Here is a 21,976-nt window from a genome sequence, read left to right on the forward strand (position 1 = left end):
TAGTACCACAAGGATACAGCAGTGAAATCAATGACTAATCATAGCTGTTATCCAGAAGTCAGTCCGACGTACCAACTGCTCCATTATTACTGAAACAGTAAAGAAAACTTCACATTTATATGGCATTCTTTACAACAATCAACTACTAGTCAGTAACAAAAACAAAAATTGATGGAAACACTCAGCAGGTCTGGCCTTTCTGGGTCACCGGACCAGAAACATTAACTCTGATTTCTCTCCACAGATGCTGCCAAACCTGCTGAGCTTTTCCAGCAATTTCTGTTTTTGTTTCTGATTTATAGCATTTGCAGTTCTCTTGGTTTTTAACTACTATTCAGTATTGGAGTGTGGGGAAAATGGCAACCAATTTGTGCACAGCAAACCGCAATGAGACATTGACCAGATAATCTATGGTGATGTGAGTTGAGGATAAATATTGGCCATGACTTTGGGAAGGTCTCCCATGCTGTTTGAAAGTGTGATGTTGGATGGCCAGCTGCCCCTTCATTTTCGTTTCTCTTCTAAACGATGACACTTCAGACAGTGTCGTGCTGCCATTTTCCTACAATTCCAGAATCAGCCTGAGTTTGAGCTCTGGCCTCTGGGGTCAGGTTTGAACCTGCAGTGTTGTAACTCAGAGGCAGGATTACTGCTCAACTAGTCTCCATGCACACAACACACCTACCAGGCTGGTCGGGAATCAGCCTCTTAGACTTTAGCATAGCTGAAAAGGCGATCAACAGTGCTTTCCCTCGAGGCCCACTGAAGATGTTACCTAGTATGGTGGCAAAGCGTCTGGAAATGAACCTTTCAGCTCAGTGAGCAAACCTACATCCAGAACCTCAACCTGAGCTACAAATCTTCTCAAAACTCGCTAAGGCCACACCAATTTAAGGGAAAAATCAACACTTATACAATGTACACAACAGTGTAGAGAAGGTGATGGCATGATGGGAATCCCTTTAGGCAAGTTATCCTGAACTATAGGCTCATATTCCACGGCATACGTTCAAATCCCACTTTTGCATTAAGATTCAATGAAATCTGGAACTAACAGCGAGCCTAATGTTGACCATGTAACCATTGTTGAATGTTGTTTAAAAGCCCCTCTGTTCCATTACTGTCCTCTAGGAAAAGATCTGTAAGAATAATAGGGTACTTATGGTAGGGGATTTTAACTTTCCAAACATCGACTGGGACTGCCATAGTGTTAAAGGTTTAGATGGAGAGAAATTTCTTAAGTGTGTACAAGACAATTTTCTAATTCAGTATGTGGATGTACCTACTAGAGAAGGTGCAAAACTTGACATACTCTTGGGAAATGAGGCAGGGCAGGTGACTGACGTGTCAGTGGGGGAGCACTTTGGGGCCAGCGACCATAATTCTATTAGTTTTAAAATAGTGATGGAAAAGGATAGACCAGATCGAAAAGTTGAAGTTCTAAATTGGAGAAAGGCCAATTTTGACGGTATTAGGCAGGAACTTTCGAAAGCTGATTGGAGGCAGATGTTTGCAGGTAAAGGGACGGCTGGAAAATGGGAAGCCTTCAGAACTGAGATAACAAGAATCCAGAGAAAGTATATACCTGTCAGGGTGAAAGGGAAGGCTGGTAGATATAGGGAATGCTGGATCACTAAAGAAATTGAGGGTTTGGTTCAGAAAAAGAAGGAAGCATATGTCAGGTATAGACAGGATAGATCGAGTGAATCCTTAGAAGAGTATAAAGGAAGTAGGAGTATACTTAAGAGGGAAATCAGGAGGGCAAAATGGGACATGAGATAGCTTTGGCAAATAGAATTAAGGAGAATCCAAAGGGTTTTTACAAATACATTAAGGACAAAAGGGTAACTAGGGAGAGAATAGGGCCCCTCAAAGATCAGCAAGGCGGCCTTTGTGTAGAGCCACAGAAAATGGGGGAGATACTAAATGAATATTTTGCATCAGTATTTACTGTGGAAAAGGATATGGAAGATAAAGACAGTAGAGAAATAGATGGTGACATCTTGCAAAATGTCCAGATTACAGAGGAGGAAGTGCTGGATGTCTTGAAATGCACAAAGGTGGATAAATCCCCAGGACCTGATCAGGTGTACCCAAGAACTCTTTGGGAAGCTACAGAAGTGATTGCTGAGCCTCTTGCTGAGATACTTGTATCATCGATAGTCACAGGTGAGGTGCCGGAAGACTGGAGGTTGGCAAACGTGGTGCTACTCTTTAAGAAGGGTGATAAGGATAAGCCAGGGAACTATAGACCAGTGAGCCTGACCTTGGTTGTGGGAATGTTGTTGGAGGGAATCCTGAGGGACAGGATGTACATGTATTTGGAAAGGCAAGGACTGATTCGGGATAGTCAACATGGCTTTGTGCGTGGGAAATCATGTTTCACAAACTTGATTGAGTTTTTTGAAGAAGTAACAAAGAAGATTGATGAGGGCAGAGCAGTAGATGTGATCTATATGGACTTCAGTAAGGCATTCGACAAGGTTTCCCATGGGAGAATGGTTCGCAAGGTTAGATCTCATGGAATACAGGGAGAACTAGCCATTTGGATACTGAACTGGCTCAAAGGTAGAAGACAGAGGGTGGTGGGGGAGGGTTGTTTTTCAGACTGGAGGCCTGTGACCAGTGGAGTGCCACAAGGATTGGTGCTGGATCCTCTACTTTTTGTCATTTACATAAATGATTTGGATGCGAGCATAAGAGGTACAGTTAGTAAATTTGCAGATGACACCATAATTGGAGATGTAGTGGACAGCGAAGAGGGTTACCTCAGATTACAACAGGATCTGGACCAGATGGGCCAATGGGCTGAGAAGTGGCAGATGGAGTTTAATTCAGATAAATGCGAGGGGCTGCATTTTGGGAAAGCAAATCTTAGCAGGACTTATACATTTAATAGCAAGGTCCTAGGGAATGTTGCTGAGGGGTGATCTTATAGAGGTTTACAAAATTATGAGGGGCATAGATAGGATAAATAGACAAAGTCTTTTCCCTGGGGTCTGGGAGTCCAGAACTAGAGGGCATAGATTTAGGGTGAGAGGGCAGAGATATAAAAGGGGCAAATTTTTCATGCAGAGGGTGGTACATGTATGGAATGAGCTGCCAGAGGATGTGGTGGAGGCTGGTACAATTGCAACATTTAAGAGGCATTTGGATGGGTATATGAATAGGAAGAGTTTGGAGGGATATGGGCCAGGTGCTGGCAGGTGGGACTAGATTGGGTTGGGATAGCTGGTCGGCATGGACATGTTGGACTGAAGGGTCTGTTTCCATGCTGTACATCTCTATGACTCTATGACTCTATATCTGCCATCCTTACCTGGTCTGGCCTAGATATGTCTCCAAACACACAATAAACTTGTTGAATCTTAAAATGACCTCTGGGTAATAAATGCTGGGCAAGCCAGTAACACCCATATCCCATGAACAAACAGGAAAAAGCTGTTTAACCTTGGCAAACACCTCGAATGACTTCCACAGGACGGTGCTGTTAGGCATGAAGGAGCCAATCTGTTTCAGGCAGTGGGTCCGTTTAAAATGTTTTCATTCTTTCATTGGATGTCGATGTTGTTGACAAGGCCAGCACTTGTTGCCCATTCCTAATTCCACTTGAACTGACTGGCTTACTCAGCCATTTTAGGAGCAATGAAGAGTTAGTGACATTGCTATGGGACTGGAGTCACTTCAGGCTAGACTGGGTAAGGACAATAGATTTCCTTCTTTAAAGAACATCAGTAATTCTTTTTTTTAATGACCAACAATGATGGATTCATGACCACCATCACCGAGACTCAATTGTTTCTAATCCTGGATTTGTTGATTAAATTTCCATTCCACTAACTGCCTAGTGGGACTTGAACCATTGCCCCAGAACATTAGAAGCGCCAAACCTCAACAAGGCACTAATTGGGCCTCAGCTGGGGCATTTTGTACAGTTCTTGGTGCCTCACTATGGAAAGGATGTGAACACTTTGGAGAGAGTGCAGAAGAGGTTTATGAGGAATGGGTCCAGGGCAGACGAATATCAATTATCAGAATTGATTGGAGAAGTTGGAATTGTTCTCCAAGGAGAGAAGATTATGAGGAGCTCAGTTAGAAGTTCTCAAAACCATGAGAGAGTTGGATAGAGTAGATAGAGAGGAACTGTTCCTGTTCATAAAGGGATTGAGAACAAGTGAGCACAGATTTAAAGTAATTTGCAAGCACAGCAAACGTGATGTGAAAAAGTACTTTTGTTGGTTTGAGTCTGGAAGACCATGGTTGGGAGTGTGGCAGAGACAAGTTCAACTGAGACCTTCAACCAGGTGTTGGATGATTATTTGAAGAGAAACAAGGTGCAGGGTTATAGGAAAGGGCAGGAGAATGGCACCAAGCCATAATACTTGTTGCAAGCCCAGTGCAGGCAGGATAGACTGAATGACCTCTTCCTGTGTATAAAAGTACTATTTTCAAAGGTAATTAGTTTAGCTTTTGACTTCAGTTTAGTAGGGAGAACAGTTTCCTCCTGACGGTGTAATAAGGTTGTCAATTCAATGGACTGGGGTGGTGGGGTGGTTCTAGTAACCCTGGTAGAAGTAGTTTCAGTCTGTGAAGCATGAGCCTGTGAGAGTGTATTGTCACACCTCCCTGGGGTAACATGCTCTGTTATTCCTGGAGTTGTCACAAAAGTTAACGTTCTTCAAATAAGGACATAAAATGCCCTAGTTTACCTGATTTATAACTCAAGGTTTTATAGAAAGCATAAACCAAATGTCTGTACTGACCAACAATTACTATTTATTACAGGTGATTAAACTGTGGCTCCCGTCTGCTCATAAATTCCCCCTTTACACACAGATAGCCAACAGACAAATGGACTGGATGGTAAAAACGTCTATGACCAAAGGGAAAGCTGGATAGCAGTTCAGTGGTTTCTAGTCACAGGATCTTCAGATGATCCTGATGATTCTTCTGCTGGTCAGAATGTTGCTGTTCAATCGTCTTTCTCTGGGTGCTTCCACTAGCTTGCAAGATACAAAAGGTGGTTGGTTCATTCGTAAAAGTACCAGCTTGCAATAACTGCTGAAGGAAATGTGAATTTGTTTTTGTCAGGCTTAATGGATTTTGACTGCAGAGAACAGGGACACATCTTCTGTGCTGGTGGTGCTCAAATCATTTCTTTCTGTCTTGTACATAGCCCCAAGCTGTGATGACAGTTGAAAGCCAAGAACACAGTTGTTGGCAGGCAAAAGGATTTTGTCATCGGTAAATGGTCACTAGTCCATAGACTTCTTGCTGCACCCAGCTGCACCTATGTACAAAACGTCTCTACTCCAGTTCGTCTGCAACCACTTCATGTCCTGCTTGTTCATCTACAGTTATTTACACAATGCATGCGATGAGGATCAGGTTACTGGCTTTTCAAAACATACAACAATCATTTAAACACTGGTTTCAAAATTGTTCTTTCCCATTTCAGTAACAATTGTCAAAAGCACAAAAATAAAACGACAATCTTTATAGTATGTAAGTGTTTCAACTATCCAAACTGAAAAAAAAATGGTTTAGGCCATCCAAAGAGAAAAGGGTTCATGCCGCAAAGGAGTCTCAGAAAGGCACCATAAATCTGGCTCAACAATCCAAAGAAAAGATATGATGCAGAGCTGGGCTGAGGAGTGGCAGATGGAGTTCAACCCTGCCAAGTGTGAGGTTGTCCATTTTGGAAGAACAAATAAGAATGCGGAATACAGGGTTAATGGTAGGGTTCTTGGTCAGGTGGAGGAACAGAGGGATCTTGGGGTCTATGTACATAGATCTTTGAAGGTTGCCACTCAGGTGGATAGAGTTTGTAAGAAGGCCTATGGAGTATTATCGTTCATTAGCAGAGGGATTGAATTCAAGAGTCGTGAAGTGATGTTGCAGCTGTACAGGACTTTGGTTAGGCCACAGTTGGAGTACTGTGTGCAGTTCTGGTCGCCTCACTTTAGGAAAGATGTGGAAGCTTTGGAGAGGGTGCAGAGAAGACTTACCAGGATGTTGCCTGGAATGGAGAGTAGGTCGTACGAGGATAGGTTGAGAGTTCTCGGCCTTTTCTCGTTGGAACGGCGAAGGATGAAGGGTGACTTGATAGAGGTTTATAAGATGATCAGAGGAATAGATAGAGTAGACAGTCAGAAACTTTTTCCCCGGGTACAACAGAGTGTTACAAGGGGACATAAATTTAAGGTGAAGGGTGGAACGTATAGGGGAGATGTCAGGGGTGGGTTCTTTACCCAGAGAGTGGTGGGGGCATGGAATGCGCTGCCCGTGGGAGTGGTAGAGTCAGAATCATTGGCGACCTTTAAGCGGCATTTGGATAGGTACATGGATGGGTGCTTAATCTAGGTTAGAGGTTCGGCACAACATCGTGGGCCGAAGGGCCTGTTCTGTGCTGTATTGTTCTATGTTCTATGTTCTATGTTCTATAAAAGTGATTAAGAAGAGTTAAAGTTAGAAATTAAAGCAATGAAATAAGAATGATATTTCTCTGGATTGAATATCTGTAAAACGCAACAAGTTTGTTTTACTGTTTGTTTCATGACTTTTCTAACTGCCTTAAATGTAAAGCTGTTTGGTTTACAATCTTTGTATCTTTTATATAATAAACTTATATTCTGCTGGTAAACAATATCTGCAACCTCTTCTGAATATGTTTCAGTGACGTGTGGGTTGCCCGCCCTCCAAAAACGTCAAGAAACCTCCACACAGGCCTCTGACCGACTCTTAGAACAGATGGAAAGAGTTGGGTAAGTCTGTCAAAAATTTGACAAAGTGTCAAAAATTAGACTTCCGAGAGCTCTTCAGCATGCACCCAGACCTGCCATTCAAGTGCTCTGCCTGTGGAACCAGGGGAACAAATTGCAACTAGTAAACATATGATCTATCAAGCCAGATTTTATCCTGACTTATCCAATTGAACAATCTACTGGAATTGCAACATTCAAGTTTAGGTCATGAATATGCATCTCAACAACAGCAGCAGTCCTGGAGATGAATACTTGGCTCCAGTCCAAAAAGATGATCAAAATATGGGATAATTATTTAAGTATCATTTATAATTCCAAGTGAAGAACATCCCTTCATGGGTGTATGAATTAATTGAATGAATAAAGTAAAACTTAGTCATTTGAAAATGTGTCTGACAGCAAATGAAATTAAGAAAAGAAATGATATGCTCTTTCAATGAGCATTGCAGTCAGAGTCTATGTCCTGAATTTAAAAAAAACTATTCATGGGATGTGGGAGTCATTGGCTGGGCCCAGCATTTATCACCCCATCCCTAGTGGCCCCTTGAGAAGGTGGGGGGTGAGCTCCCTTCTTGAACCGCTACTGTCCACATGCCATAGGTTGACCCACAATATCCTTAAGGATGGAATTCCAGGACTTTGACCCAGAGGCAGTGAAGGAATGGCAATATATTTCCAAGTCAGATGGTGAGTGGCTTGGAGGGGAATTTGCAGCTGGTGATATTCCCACACATCTGCTACACTTGTCTTTCTAGATGGAAGAGGCCGTGAGTTTGGAGAGTGCTGTCTAAGGATCTTTGGTGGAATGCTGCAGAACATCTTGGAGGTGGCACACACTGCTGCTACTGGACATCAACAATGAAGGGAGTGAATGTTGAAGGCTGCTCTGACCTGGATGGTGTTATTGGAGTTGCACCCATCCAGGCAAATTGGGAGTATTCTATCACACTCCTGATTGTACCTTGTAGATAGTGGACAGGATTTGGGGAGTCAGGAGATGAGTTACTCGCTACTGTATTCCTAGCCTCTGATCTGCTGTTGTAGCATACAGCATTTATATGGCTAGTCTAGTTCAGTTTCTGGTCAATGGTAACGCCCAAGATGTTGATAGTGAGGATATTTAACAGTCATAAAGTTATTTAAAGTCAAAGGTAGGTGGTTAAGTTCTCTCTTGTAGGAGATGGCCATTGCTTGGCATTTTAATGTCATTTGCCGCATATCAGTTCTGGCTACATAAGAATATCAGCTGCTCAATATCTGTGGAAATGTGAATGGTGCCGAACATTATGCAAACATCAGCGAACATCCCCATTTCTGACCTTATCATGGACGCTGCTTAATGTGGTCAAGACACTATCCTGAGGAACTCCTGCAGAGGTGTCCTGCAGCTGAGATGACTGACCTCCAACAACCACAACCATCTTCCTTTGTGCCATGTATGACTTCAACTCCCGAGTGATACTGTTTTGTTAAGGCTTCTTGATAACACACACAATGAATGGGAGTACTCAATGGATAGCAAGACCTTAGAATCTCAGAGGTACAGAGGGGTTTTGGGGTGCTTATCCATAGATGCCTAAAGATGGGTAAAAGAGTAGTTAAGAAGGAATATGGGATGCATGTAGATAATACAGTGTTGATGATGAGCTAAAGGGCCTCTTCTATACTATATGATTGTAGAATTCAATAATTTTCTGCCTGGAAATCAAGGGTGAAAACAATTAGAGTCATAGAGCCAGAGAGATGTACAGCACAGAAACAGGCCCTTGGGTCCAACTTGTCGATACCAACCAGATATCCTAACAAAATCTAGTCCTATTTGCTAGCACTTAGCCCCACATCCCTCTAAACTCTTCCTATTCATATACCCATCTAGATGCCATTTAAATATTACAATTGTACCAGCCTCCATCACTTCCTCTGGCAGCTCATTCCATACACATACCACCCTCTGTGTGAAAAACTTATCCCTTAGGTCTCTTTTATATCTTTCCCCTCTCACCCTAAACCTATGCCCTCTAGTTCTGGATTGCCCCATCCCAGAGAAAGGACTTGTCTGTTTATCCTATCCTAATGATTTTGTAAACCTCTATAAGGTCACCCCTCAGCCTCCGACGTTCCCAGAAAACAACCTCAATCTATTCAGCCTCTCCCTGTAGCTCAAATCCTCCAACCCTGGCAACATCCTTGTAAATCGTTTCTAAACCCTTTCAAGTTTCAGGACATCTTTCGGATAGGAACGAGACCAGAATTGCAAGCAATATTCCAAAAGTGGCCTAACCTATGTCCTATGCAGCCATACCATAACCTCCCAACTCCTGTACTCAATACTCTGACCAATAAAGGAAAGCATACCAAAGCCTTCTTCACTATCCTATCTACCTGCAACTCCATTTTCAAGGAGCTATGAACCAAGGAGCTCCAAGGTCTCTTTGGTCAGCAACACTGCCCAGGACCTCACCTTTAAGTGTATAAGTCCTGCTCTGATTTGCTTTTCCAAAATGATGAACCTCGCATTTATCTAAATTAAACTCCATCTGCCACTCCTCAGCCCATTGGCCTATCTGATCAAGATCCTTTTGTACTCCGAGGTAACCCTCTTCACTGTCCAATACACCTCCAATTTTGGTCTCATCTGCAAACTTACTAACTATACCTTTATGATCACATCCAAATCATTTATATCAATGATGAATAGTAGTGGGCCCAGCACTGATCCTTGTGGCACTCCACCGGTCACAGGCCTCCAGTCTGAAAAACAACCCTCCACCACCACCTTCTGTCTTCTACCTTTGAGCCGGTTCTGTATCCAAATGGCTAGTTCTCCATGAGATCTAACCTTGCTAACCAGTCTCCATGAGGAACCTTGTCAAACGCCTTACTGAAGTTCATATAGATCACGTCCATCGCTTTGCCCTCATCAATCCTCTTTGTTACTTCATCAAGAAACTCAATCAAGTTCGTGAGACATGATTTCTCATCTATAAAACCATGTTGACTATCCCTAATCAGTCCTTGCCTTTCCAAATACATGTAAATCCTAACCCTCTGGATTCCCTCCAATAACTTGCCCACCACCGACGTCAGGCTCACTGGTCTATAGTTTCCTGGTTTGTCTTTTCCACCCTTCTTAAACAGTAGCACCATGTTAGTCAACCTCCAGTCTTCCGGCACCTTACCTGTGACTATTGATGATACAAATATCTCAACAAGAGGCCCAGCAATCACTTCTCTAGCTTCCCACAGAGTTCTAGGGTACACCTGATTGGGTCCTGGGGAGTTATCCACCTTTATGCATTGCAAGACATCCAGTACTTCCTTCTCTGTAATATGGACATTTTGCAAGATGTCACCATCTATTTCCCCACATTCTACATCTTCCATCTCCTTCTCCACAGTAAACACTGATGCAAAATACTCATTTAGTATCTCCCCCATCTCCTGCAGTTCCACACATAGGTTGCCTTGCTGATCTTTGAGGGGGCCTAATCTCTCCCTCGTTACCCTTTTGTTTTTAATGTATTTGTAAAAACCCTTTGGATTCTCCTTAACCCTATTTACCAAAGCTATCTCATGTCCCCTTTTTGCCCTCCTGATTTCCCTCTTAAGTATACTCCTAATGTCTTCATAATCTTCTGAGGATTCTTTCGATCTCTCCTGTGTAAACCTGACATAGCTTCCTTCTTTACCTTCACCAAACCCTCAATGTCTCTCGTCATCTAGCATTCCCTACACCTACCAGCCTTCCCTTTCACCCTAACAGGAAAATGCTGTCTCTGGACTCTCATTACTCATTATTGAAGACTTCCCATTTTCCAGCCTCCCTTTTCCTGCAATTATCTGCCCCCAATCAGCTTTTGAATGGTCTTGTCTAATTTGCCTTCTTCCAATTTAGGACTGCAACTTTTAGATCTGATCTATCCTTTTCCATCACTATTTTAAAACTAATAAAATTATGGTCACTGGCCCCAAAGTGTTCATTCACTAACACCTCAGTCACCTGCCCTGCTTTATTTTCCAAGACTAGGTCAAGTTTTGCACCTTCTCTAGTACTTAGCTCATCTCTGGAGTTCAACTCTCCTGTCCATGTTTGGATCCACAGTATGACAAGTTGAGTTGCTGAGTGCCTTCAAATGAACTCATGCTGAGCACGAGTGATCAGGTTGATGCTGAGTGATAGCTCTATCAGTGATACCTTCTATCTCTTTGCTGATACAGGGATTTTATTGCAAAGGAGCATGTGCATCACATGAAATTGACAGTGAGAGCATTGAATCTGGTTTATCTGTGCCAGTGGCAGCTGTCCAAGTGGTGAGACAGGAATCAGCTGGCACAGATAACACCCAGAATCTTCAAAAGGGTCTGATGTCAGAGTATTGAGGCAATAAGGAAACATAAGGTGGGGTGAACTGTGGTCCTTTAGGGGTGGCTGGTTTGGTTGCCCCAGGGATGAAGAAATGAGGCTCATGTTGTGATTAATGGTCATTTGGATTTTGCAACAGAGCTTCATACAAACATTGTGCCAAATACTTGCTCATGAAACAGGCCGACCCTCCATTCAAAAACACAACGTGAACCCACAGGAACAGCCTTGAGTAGTTGTCCGTGTAGATTGAGTCTTTGTAAACACTTGCATTGGGCCATTGGGAACCATTTTTACATCAAGAAAATCAATGCAGCACAATCCAAATGTTTAGTCTTTGTTTCATTCTGGCACTGCATCCTTGTGTAAAAGAAGAAAAGGGGTACTTCTGAATAATTCAATTCAAATGAATTGCTGAGACAGGATTGACAAGATATTTTCCAACAAAAAGGAAAGAGAAAGGAAAGACTGAAATTTATATCTCACCTTTTCTGTCATCCTCATAGTTGAAGCAGACGACAGTGTGGGAGGCAAATCGTCCACAGAGTGACTGGTTTCATTCAGAATTGGTGCCAATGAACAAGAAAAGTTCATTATCCTCTCATTCTTACACATCGAATTCATGCTAAATCTGAGCTGAGCCCAGTAAGAAATTAGGTGATATATTAAATTATTGTTAATATATTTGATCAAACTCCACCAACAGAAACTCACAAAGCAGCAAGCAGCATTTTGATATTTATCTAGCATGACTCTGAGGACAAAGGGAGATTGAAACATTGGAACAAAACTAAATATTTCAAGGCTCATTTAATTCAATTAAAAGCCAGATGGAATAATTAGTATTGAACACCACATCATAGTTAGCAGGTGTTTGCCTTGCAGAGTGGTCCCAGTTGAGTTTAGACACAGCAATGTACAGGGTACAGGATTAAATCTCTATTGATGCTATTACATTTCTTACATTGATTGATTAAACCTTTCCACATTCATTGGATTCAAATGAGCCAATCCCAGCCTCAGAATGACTACATGTCATGACAACACTTTGTTAATCCCTCGATAACAAATGCAGATTGGAGGTAACACCAAAGAGTAAGTCATTTTGTAACAATGCCAGATAGGCTGAGAGTCTGACAGTTCAAGCCCCTTCATTTCCAAACAATTCTCCGCTGTCTACCTCATAACATTCACCTTAATCCTTATACCACTGTCAGTCACCCAGTTCCCCACATCACTCAGGCAACTTCCAATCCCTTCCACTGCCTAGCCCATAATACCTACCTACAGCCTCTTCAGGTCTCCACCATCACTCACCCACCGCCTTTTTGCCACTCACCACCCTCTTCCCTGCCAGTCACCCCACACCTCCTCGTACCCTGTGTCTCACATGAGAAAGGATTTTCTGAGGGATTGTACCTCCCTATCAGTTGCTGGAAGCCACAACATAAAACTTCAATAGTGTTACCATCACTGAATCTCCCACTATCAACATTCTGGACGTTACCATTGACCAGAAACTCAACTAACTCACCACATAAACACATTGGCTACAAGGGCAGGTCAGACACGAGGAACACTACAGCATGTAACTCACCTCCTGACTCCCTATAGCTTGTCCACCATCTACAAAGCACAAGTCAGAAGTGTGATGGAGTAATCCCCACTTGCCTGGATGGGGGCAACTCCAAACTACTCAAGAAGCTTGACACCATCCAGGACAATGCAGCCACTTGATTGGCACCATATCCACAATCATCCATTCCCTCCGCCACCCAATGCTCACTATCTACGAGATGGACTGCAGAAATTCACCAGAGTTCCTTAGACAGCATCTCCCAAACCAATAACCACTTCCATCTTGAAGGACAAGGGTAGCAGATACATGGTCTTCCCATGTATCAAGTTCCCATCCAAGACACTCATCTTCCTGACTTGGAAAAATATCACTGTTCCTTCACTGTTACTATGTCAAAATCCTGGAATTCCCTCTCTCATGGCATTGTGGGTCAATCTACAGGACATCGACTGCAACAGTTTAAGAAGGCAGCTCACCCCCACCTTCTCAAGGGGCAACTAGGGACAGGCAATAAATACTGGCCCAGCCAGCAACACCAACGTTCCACAATGAACTTAAAAAGACTTTTCTACTACAATGAAACAGGTAGCAAAGAAAAACATGCACAACTGCTACTCCTTACTGACCAGTCCTCCATGAACCTGCCAAAAACAAGGGACTGGAGAGAAAGCAGAAGAGGTTTACGGTTCCAGAGGTGAGGAATTTCAGTAGATTGGAGAAGCTGGAACTGTTCTTCTTGGAGAAGGTTAGCTGAATGAAGACGTGATTGAAGTATTTAAATTCATGAGAAGTCTGGACAGAATAAACATGGAGAAAACTTTCCCATTTGGGAAAGGTATAGAGAAGGGGCTGTATTGTTAGCAGGCAGAGTATCAAACATGTCTGCTCTTAGTTAACCTCACTCTTACACATTTACCTTTGTAAAGCTCACTTGTGGCAAATTACTGGATGTGTAAGCTAATAACATTGTGGAGGAAAACCAACAATGTATCTCCTTAACCAATCAGATCAAAGGCTTGTGTGATGACACTGTAGCTTTAAAAGGTGTATTTTGCCCTGGTTGGTTTGACAAGGAGCTTGAAATGAAGATGCCAAGCGATCTGCTCAAAACCAATAAAAGTAAGCAGTTTCTGAGGACATGGCCTTTTCAAAGTTGGAACAGTAGAAGTAGCCTCAACGGGTGAGGTCAAGCTCCCACAAAGCCAGGATATTTGGTTTTAGCTTCCAGTAGCAGTTTCTATGGTCTTGAGGATGGATGTAGAAGATGTTTTTCCTCTCCCTAATACAGCTAAAAGCTGGGGTTCTCTTCCTGCTGTGAGAATTGCATGGGAGTCAAAAAGCATAGCACTGGAAAAGCACAGCCAGTCAGGCAGCATCCTGATGAGCTTATGTTCGAAATGTCGACTATCCCATTTCTCAAATTCTGACCGGCTGTGCTTTTCCAGAACCAAACATTTTGACTCTGGTCTCCAACATCTACAAAAGGGTAACCAGGGAGAGCATAGGGCCCCTCAAAGATTAGCAAGGTGGTCTTTGTGTGGCGCTGCAGGAGATGGGGGAGATACTAAATGAGCATTTTGCATCAGTATTTACTGTGGAAAAGGACATGGAAGATAGAGAATGTAGGGAAATAAATGGTGGCATCTTGAAAAATGTCGATATTACAGAGGAGGAAGTGCTGGATGTCTTGAATCACATAAAAGCAGCTTTGTGCGTAGAAAATCATCTCTCAAACTTGATTAAGCTTTTTGAAGAAGTCACAAAGAGGATTGATGAGGGCAGAGCAGTGGACGTGATCTATATGGATTTCAGTAAGGCGTTCGACAAGGTTCCCCATGGGAAACTGATTAGCAAGGTTAGATCTCATGGAATACAGGGAGAACTAGCCATTTGGAGACAGAACTGGCTCAAAGGTAGAAGACAGAGGGTGGTGGTGGAGGGTTGTTTTTCAGACTGGAGGCCTGTGACCAGTGGAGTGCCACAAGGATCGGTGCCGGGTCCACTATTTTTCATCATTTATATAAATGATTTGGATGTGATCATAAAGGTATAGTTAGTATTTTTGCAGATGACATCAAAAGTGTTGTGGACAGCAAAGAAGGTTACCTCAGATTACAACAGGATCTTGACCAGATGGGCCAATGGCTGAGAAGTGGTAGATGGAGTTTAATTTCAGATAAATGCGAGGCACTGCATTTTGGGAAAGCAAATCCTAGCAGGACTTATACACTTAATGGTACGGTCAAGGGATTGTTGCTGAACAAAGAGATGTTGGAATGCAGGTTCATAGCTCCTTGAAAATGCAGTCGCATGGGGGCATAGATTTAGAGTGAGGGGAAAGATATAAAAGGGGCAACGTTTTCACACAGACTGTGGTACGTGTATGGAATGAGCTGCCAGAGGAAGTGGTGGAGGCTGGTACAATTGCAACATTTAAAAGGCATCTGGATGGGTATATGAATAGGAAGAGTTTAGAGGGATATGAGCCGGATGCTGGCAGGTGGGACTAGATTGGGTTCGGATATCTGGTTGGCATGGACGAATTGGACCAAATGGTCTGTTTCCGTGCCAAACATCTCTATGACTCTATGATCTACAATCCTCAGTTTCTCCTAGAATTGCATTTGAGACTATCTATTTTGTTGAATTTGCCCTTTACCAAGGGTATGTTTATGGGTTGTAACAATATTGGAACAGTTAATGAGTAGCTTATCATTTTGTTCAGTATTTCAATAAAGTTGCAGTTACAATTCTTTTTTTTTAATTTTTGCTTTATCTGTATTCTAACAATGGTGTATGAATAAAGCATGTGTTGCTTCAAGCCTGAAGCAAATGTGACCAGTCGAATTGCATTTGAAATGCAACACCTTTAAAATAAGGAAAGGTTAGGGCTTAGGCTATCTCCTTGACATGTATTGAGGGGTTTGGTCTGATCAATAAAAATTGTGAAATGAATGGTGAAAGGATTAAGGTGGAAATATTAATTGGAATGAATAAAATCAATGTCAGATCATGGGACATACAACATACAACGATACAGCACAGTACAGGCCTTTCGGCACTCAGTGTGCCCAATGGGCAGGGAAGTGGCAGATGGAGTTTGCCTCTTCTCAGCCCAGATCTGCATCTTATATCCCTCTGTAACCCACAACATCCTTCGGCACTATTCACAACTCTGCAAAAGTGAGGATTGCAGATGCTGAAGAGTAGAGTCGACAGTCTGGTGCTGGAAAAGCACAGCAGGTCAGGCAGCATCTGAGGAGCAAGAAAATTGATGTTTCGGGCAAAAGCCCTATATCAGGATGAAGGGCTTTTGCCTGAAACGTTGATTTTCCTGCTCTTCGGATGCTGCCTGACTTGCTGTACGTTTCCAGCACCACACTCTCGACACTATCCACAACTCTGCTGACCTTAGTGTCATGTGCAAATTTACTAACCCATCCTTCTATGCCCACATCTAGATCATCTATTAAAATGACAAACAGCAGAGGCCCCAAAACAGATCCTTGTGGTACACCACTGGTAACTGAGCTCCAGGATGAACATTTCGCATCAACCACAACCCTCTGTCTTTTTTCAGCTCACCAATATCTGATCCAAACCGCTAAACCACCTTCAATCCCGAAACTCAGCATTTTGTATAATAACCTACGTGTAGAACCTTATCAAGCGCCTTATTGAAATCCATATACACCACATCAACCGCTTTATCCTCATCCACCTGTTTTGTCACCTTGCGAAAAACTCAATAAGGTTAGTGAGGCATGACTTACCCTTCATAAAACCGTATTGACTATCTCTAATCAAATTATTCCTTTCTAGATGATTATAAATCCTATCTCTTATAACCTTTTCCAACACTGTACCCACACCAAAGTAAGGCTCACTGGCCTATAATTTCCAGGGTTGTCCCAATTCCCCTTCTTAAACAAGGGAATCAGAAGCAGAAAGAGAAAGAAAGATTGGACCAAAGAGATAACAGACGAAACAAATTTGTAATTTTACTTTTGGCATTTTTAAAAAATTTGGCAATAGTTAACACTGAAGGAATCGAACTGTACATTTGTACTAATTAAGATTTAATACTCAAGATGTTAAGTGGAACTAATAAGGTTAGATTACTTACAGTGTGGAAACAGACTATTTGGCCCAACAAGTCCACACTGACCCTCCAAAGGGTAACCCACCCAGACTCATTCCCCTCCGACTAATGCACCTAACTCTAGGCAATTCCCCATGGCCAATTCACCTGACCTGCACATCTTTGGACTGTGGGAGGAAACCGGAGCACCCGGAGGAAACCCACGCAGACACAGGGAGAATGTGCAAACTCCACACAGACAGTTGTCTGAGGCAGGAATTGAACCTGGGTCTCTATCGCTGTGAGGCAGCAGGGCTCACCACTGTGCCACTGTGCCACCATGCCACCCATTAATTGCATTTCACATCTCTAAAATTGTAATACAACACAAACTGAAAAGGTGCAATGTTCCGTGCTGACTTTAATTCATATCCTGTCACACAAGTCAAACAACTTCATGCCTTTGATACATTTTGATGGTTGTGTGAACCACACAATGTTGTTTTTGTAATACGAACGAAGGGGTAGTGCACCTCAGACTCTGATCTTTGGGTATCTGCTTTCAGCCCCTCATTTGGAGTTCCTTTATTTTTTGCACATTAATATTGTTGAGCACCATTTATCTTGTCTTTATGTTGACAACAAATTTATTTGCTCATATTATTTTCCTAACTTTGCTTCAGGTTTCCAGCATCTGAAATTGTTTCCCCTTTAGCTTTGATAAATTTCTTTAATTTTCCAGGAAATGTCTTTTAATTCACAGGTTCTATTTACACACTGTAACTTTTAACTGAATAGTTAGTCAGCTTTATGTCATTTTTATTATTTCTATCCGAATTGCCTCATTTCCTTTTCAGCACTAGATGTTTGTTCACCATGTGGAGCTTTCATCTTCTTTGTTCAATGTATTAGTAAAAATATCTCTATGCTTTCGTTTTAATCAAAACATTAAAAAAGGAGCAGGAGTAGGCCATTCAGCCCATCGCGCCTGCTGTGGCATTCAACATCATCATGGCTGATCATCCAACTCAGCCCCTTGTTCCTGCTTTCTCCCCATTCTCTTTGATCCTGTTATTTCGAAGAACCTTTTCTATTGCAAAAGTTTAGTAACTGTGGATAACCCGAGTGTAAGATTATAAAAGTCAGGCATTAAAGATGCAACAGTAGAATTGCACAGTAAACAGTGAAATGAAATATGTTAATTTAATATGATTAGAATTAATCACAGCTTGCCATCATAATGGTCATTGCCGATTTGACTTCATCGATATTCAGATGCCAAGTTGAGAACAAACTGCATTTCTTTGTTGTGAAAGTTAATGGTAAAGAAATTTAGACACCACATTTGATAAATCTGTCAAAAACAAACTATAACTTTCTCCCCTCCACCACAACTGCCTAAAATTACAGGACTCCAAATTCTAATCAGGTCAGACATTAAACTGAGGCTTCAGTTCAAGTCCAAATAAAATTAAAATCCCGTGGATATTTTGAAGAACAGGAAGCTCTTAACTCACATTTTTCCCTCAATGAAATTCATCAAGGATTCCCAGTTAAATGGGGCCTCCTTTTCCTTGTAGTTTGTGAGACATTGTTATATGACTGCCATCCTTAACTCCATGAATGTGATGTCACTTCAAAAGTGGTTTGCTGACTGGAAAACAATTTGGAATACCTTCAAGATGTGATAAATACAAACTATTTCTTTCTCAGCTTCTCTGTCATTTCAGTGGCGCAACAAATTAATGCAAAATCTTTCTCATCTATGATTCTTCACATATAAAAGCAGTCACAAATCAACTTGGCAGCATACCAAGAAAGTTTGTCAACAAACAGCTCACGATGCTACATGGAAGAAAGAAATTATGTTTATGGTTTTCATAATCAAACACAGTTGAAGAGCAATAATAAAGGACAGAACATAAAGAAGGAATCTTGTAATTGCCTTCTTCGAAGGTAATAAAAGAATCAAACCTTGTCAGACGTGAGCATCTTTCCATCAATGTTATGAATCTATAACATCTGTTCCAGTTAGTAACCATACCAACACAGCAGTATATTTAAGCATTCCTATTTCCATTATTTCTTCCTTATATTACTAAGCACTGTCTTTGTAGGAAGGAGAACACAGAAATGTGTCTGAAGAATATGAGAAAAACAAGGACCTATAAGCTCTATGACCCCTCAATCCTGCCCCACTGTTAAATAAGTTCACAGCTGAACTACAACATAGAGTCCACTTTCCTGTCCTATCTCAGTGTCCCTAGATTTCCTTGGCGCCCAAAAATCTATTGATCTCTGTCATGAATACAATGAATAATGGAGTTTCTGCAGCTCTCTGGGACACAGACTATCTGAGCACAGAAATTTCTCTTTACCTCAGTTTGAAATGACTGATCTCTTATTTTGAGACTGTGTTCCTGGTTCGAGACTTTCAGCTAGTTGGGGGACAATCTCTCAGCATCTACTCTGATCATTTTTCAGAACAATGTTATACTTTTCCAGCAGATAATCTCCCATTTTTCCATGCTCCAGAGGTTATAGATTTATTTTCCACAATTTTTTCCTGTGACTATTTCTTCTGCATAACAGATTTTATAAGCAGTTTATGGATTACATTCTACCTGAAAATAAAAGGGTTTCCTCAGTATAAATACTGTTAGATTGAGCTGTGCTTTGAGTTTCAGAGCCGAGAAATGCTTGTGAGCTTTTTATCTTTAAAACCTTTATGTTTTCATATGGCATTTCTTGTTTGCCACTTATACCATCTTGATTTAATGTTCTCTTCCTGTTTTTAAATGCTGGATGGTCTTACTCCCTCCTTCCTCTGTCATTTCCTGGAGCACCAAGATGCTGTGAGATCTTTGCACTCTTCCTACTTGACCATCCCCATTCCACAGATGGCACTTGTGCTTTCAGCTGCCAGGACCCTATTCTCTGAAATTCTCCCCCAAACTTCTTCACAAAGTTTTCCTCCTTTAAGTCTTAGGTTAGAATCTACCTCTTTGACCAGGTTGCTGGTCACCTGACTAAAGTCTTTTTCTTTATTTCAATGTCATTTTGTTTTTGATTGGGCTGGTTGTGGGAAGATACTGAGAGATTTGAGTCTGATTTTTAATGTTATTCTCAGTGATGTTGACTGAAAATGAGGTTCCAACTAGCACACAATGGCAGAGTATGCCACTTTATCCTCTTGCTAGATGCATCTCATCCATCTCAACAAGTCTCTTTCTGTCTACACACAGCCCTCATTGATGCCTCTTCGGTGGAACTTGCTCAGATTAACACTCAGAATGCGGGTACCTCTCTGTCTCACGCTAAAACTCTTGGGGAACTAGGAGAGGCTTAATCTCGAACATGAACAATGTGGCTACACTAGCATCTGGATTTAGCCCTGCAATGGTAAACCAAACTCAAGCTGTGGGCAAATAGCTGATGATGATCTGGATGAAGGGACTGGGGGCATTCTAGCGAAGTTTGCCGATGATACGAAGATAGGTGGACAGGCAGGTAGTACTGAGGAAGTGGGGAGGCTGCAGAAAGATCTAGACAGTTTGGGAGAGTGGTCCAGGAAATGGCTGATGGAATTCAACGTGAACAAATGTGAGGTCTTGCACTTTGGCAAAAAGAATAAAAGCACAGACTACTTTCTAAATGGTGAGAAAATTCGTAAAGCCAAAGTACAAAGGGATCTGGGAGTGCTTGTCGAGGATTCTCTAAAGGTCAACATGCAGGTTGAGTCTGTGATTAAGAAAGCAAATGCGATGTTGTCACTTATTTCAAGAGGGTTGGAATATAAAAACACCATTGTGCTACTGAGACTTTATAAAGCTCTGGTTAGGCCCCATTTGGAGTACTGTGTCCAGTTTTGGTCCCCACACCTCAGGAAGAACATACTGGCAGTGGAACGTGTCCAGCGGAGATTCACACGGATGATCCCTGGAATGGTAGGCCTAACATATGAGGAACAGCTGAGGATCTTGGGATTGTATTCATTGGAGTTTAGAAGATTAAGGGGAGACTTAATAGAGACGTACAAGATAATACATGGCTTGGAAAGGGTGGATACTAGGAAATTGTTTCCGTTAGGTGAGGAGACTAAGACCCGTGGAACAGCCTTAGAATTAGAGGGGGTAAATTCAGAACAGAAATGCGGAGACATTTCTTCAGCCAGAGAGTGGTGGGCCTGTGGAATTCATTGCCGTGGAGTGCAGTGGAGGCCGGGATGCTAAATGTCTTCAAGGCAGAGATTGATAGATTCTTGTTGTCTCGGGGAATTAAGGGCTACGGGGAGAATGCAGGTAAGTGGAGTTGAAGTGCCCAGCAGCCATGATTGAATGGCGGAGTGGACTCGATGGGCCGAATGGCCTTACTTCCACTCCTATGTCTTCTGGTCTTATGGTCTTATAGCTCTACCACCTTGTGGATCACGCAGGAGAAGGTTAAGGCAGTAAACCTTGTCCAACATCTGGAGGAAGACTGATGTCATTCAAACAGTTCCTGCAAATAGGTCAGTGACAAACACTGTGCTTTGCATTTCTTTGGTCTCCAGAAGTGAATTCAGAAGGAGAATGCCAATTTTTAGAGAGCCCAGAATCTACATAAACATTGGTGAATCTTGTAGCCTGAGAAGAAATTCCAGTATCACTTTAGAGCATCACATGGAGAAACAATTACTGCTCAGCGCAGTCTCTCATTCTGCAGCAAAGACAGTGGCAACTGGGTCACTGTGGGATTCCTGATCCACCCCAGATTTTTTTTAATTCACTTGTGGGACGTGGGCCCTGTTGGCTGGGCCAGTATTTATTGCCCATCTCTCATTACCTTTGAGAGGACTTTTGAATTGTAACCTCCCTACAGTATGGAAACAGGCCTTTCAGTCCATTGAGTCTATACTGACCCTCCGAGTACCATCCCAACCCAACCCACGCCCCCACCTCATCCCTGTAACCCTGTATTTCCCATGGCTAATCCACCTAGGCTGCACATCCCTGGACACTATGGTTAACTTAGCATGGCCAATCCACCTAACCTGCACATCTATGGGAGGAAACCAGAGCATCCAGAAGAAACCCACACAGACAAGGAGAATGTACAAACATCGCACAGTCACTTGAGGCTGGAATCGAACCCAGCTTTTTGACACTGTAAGGAAGCAGTGCTATCCACTGAGCCTCTGTGCCATGCCC

At 42.3% G+C, this 21,976-nt stretch overlaps 1 long non-coding RNA gene across 1 annotated transcript in view; it reads right to left on the reverse strand.

Moving 5' to 3' along the window:
* Positions 1-1,828: 1,828 nt before the first annotated feature.
* LOC140496089 (uncharacterized) overlaps positions 1,829-21,976 on the reverse strand; it is a 39,651-nt gene continuing 19,503 nt past the window's right edge. The window contains exons 2-3 of the long non-coding RNA XR_011964153.1: positions 11,614-11,763; positions 1,829-5,351 (exon numbers count right to left, since the gene is read on the reverse strand). This is a non-coding gene — a long non-coding RNA (uncharacterized lncRNA). The remainder of the gene's footprint in view (positions 5,352-11,613; positions 11,764-21,976) is intronic.

The sequence above is a fragment of the Chiloscyllium punctatum genome, chromosome 25, assembly GCF_047496795.1.
Source record: "Chiloscyllium punctatum isolate Juve2018m chromosome 25, sChiPun1.3, whole genome shotgun sequence".
Lineage (NCBI taxonomy): Eukaryota > Metazoa > Chordata > Chondrichthyes > Orectolobiformes > Hemiscylliidae > Chiloscyllium > Chiloscyllium punctatum.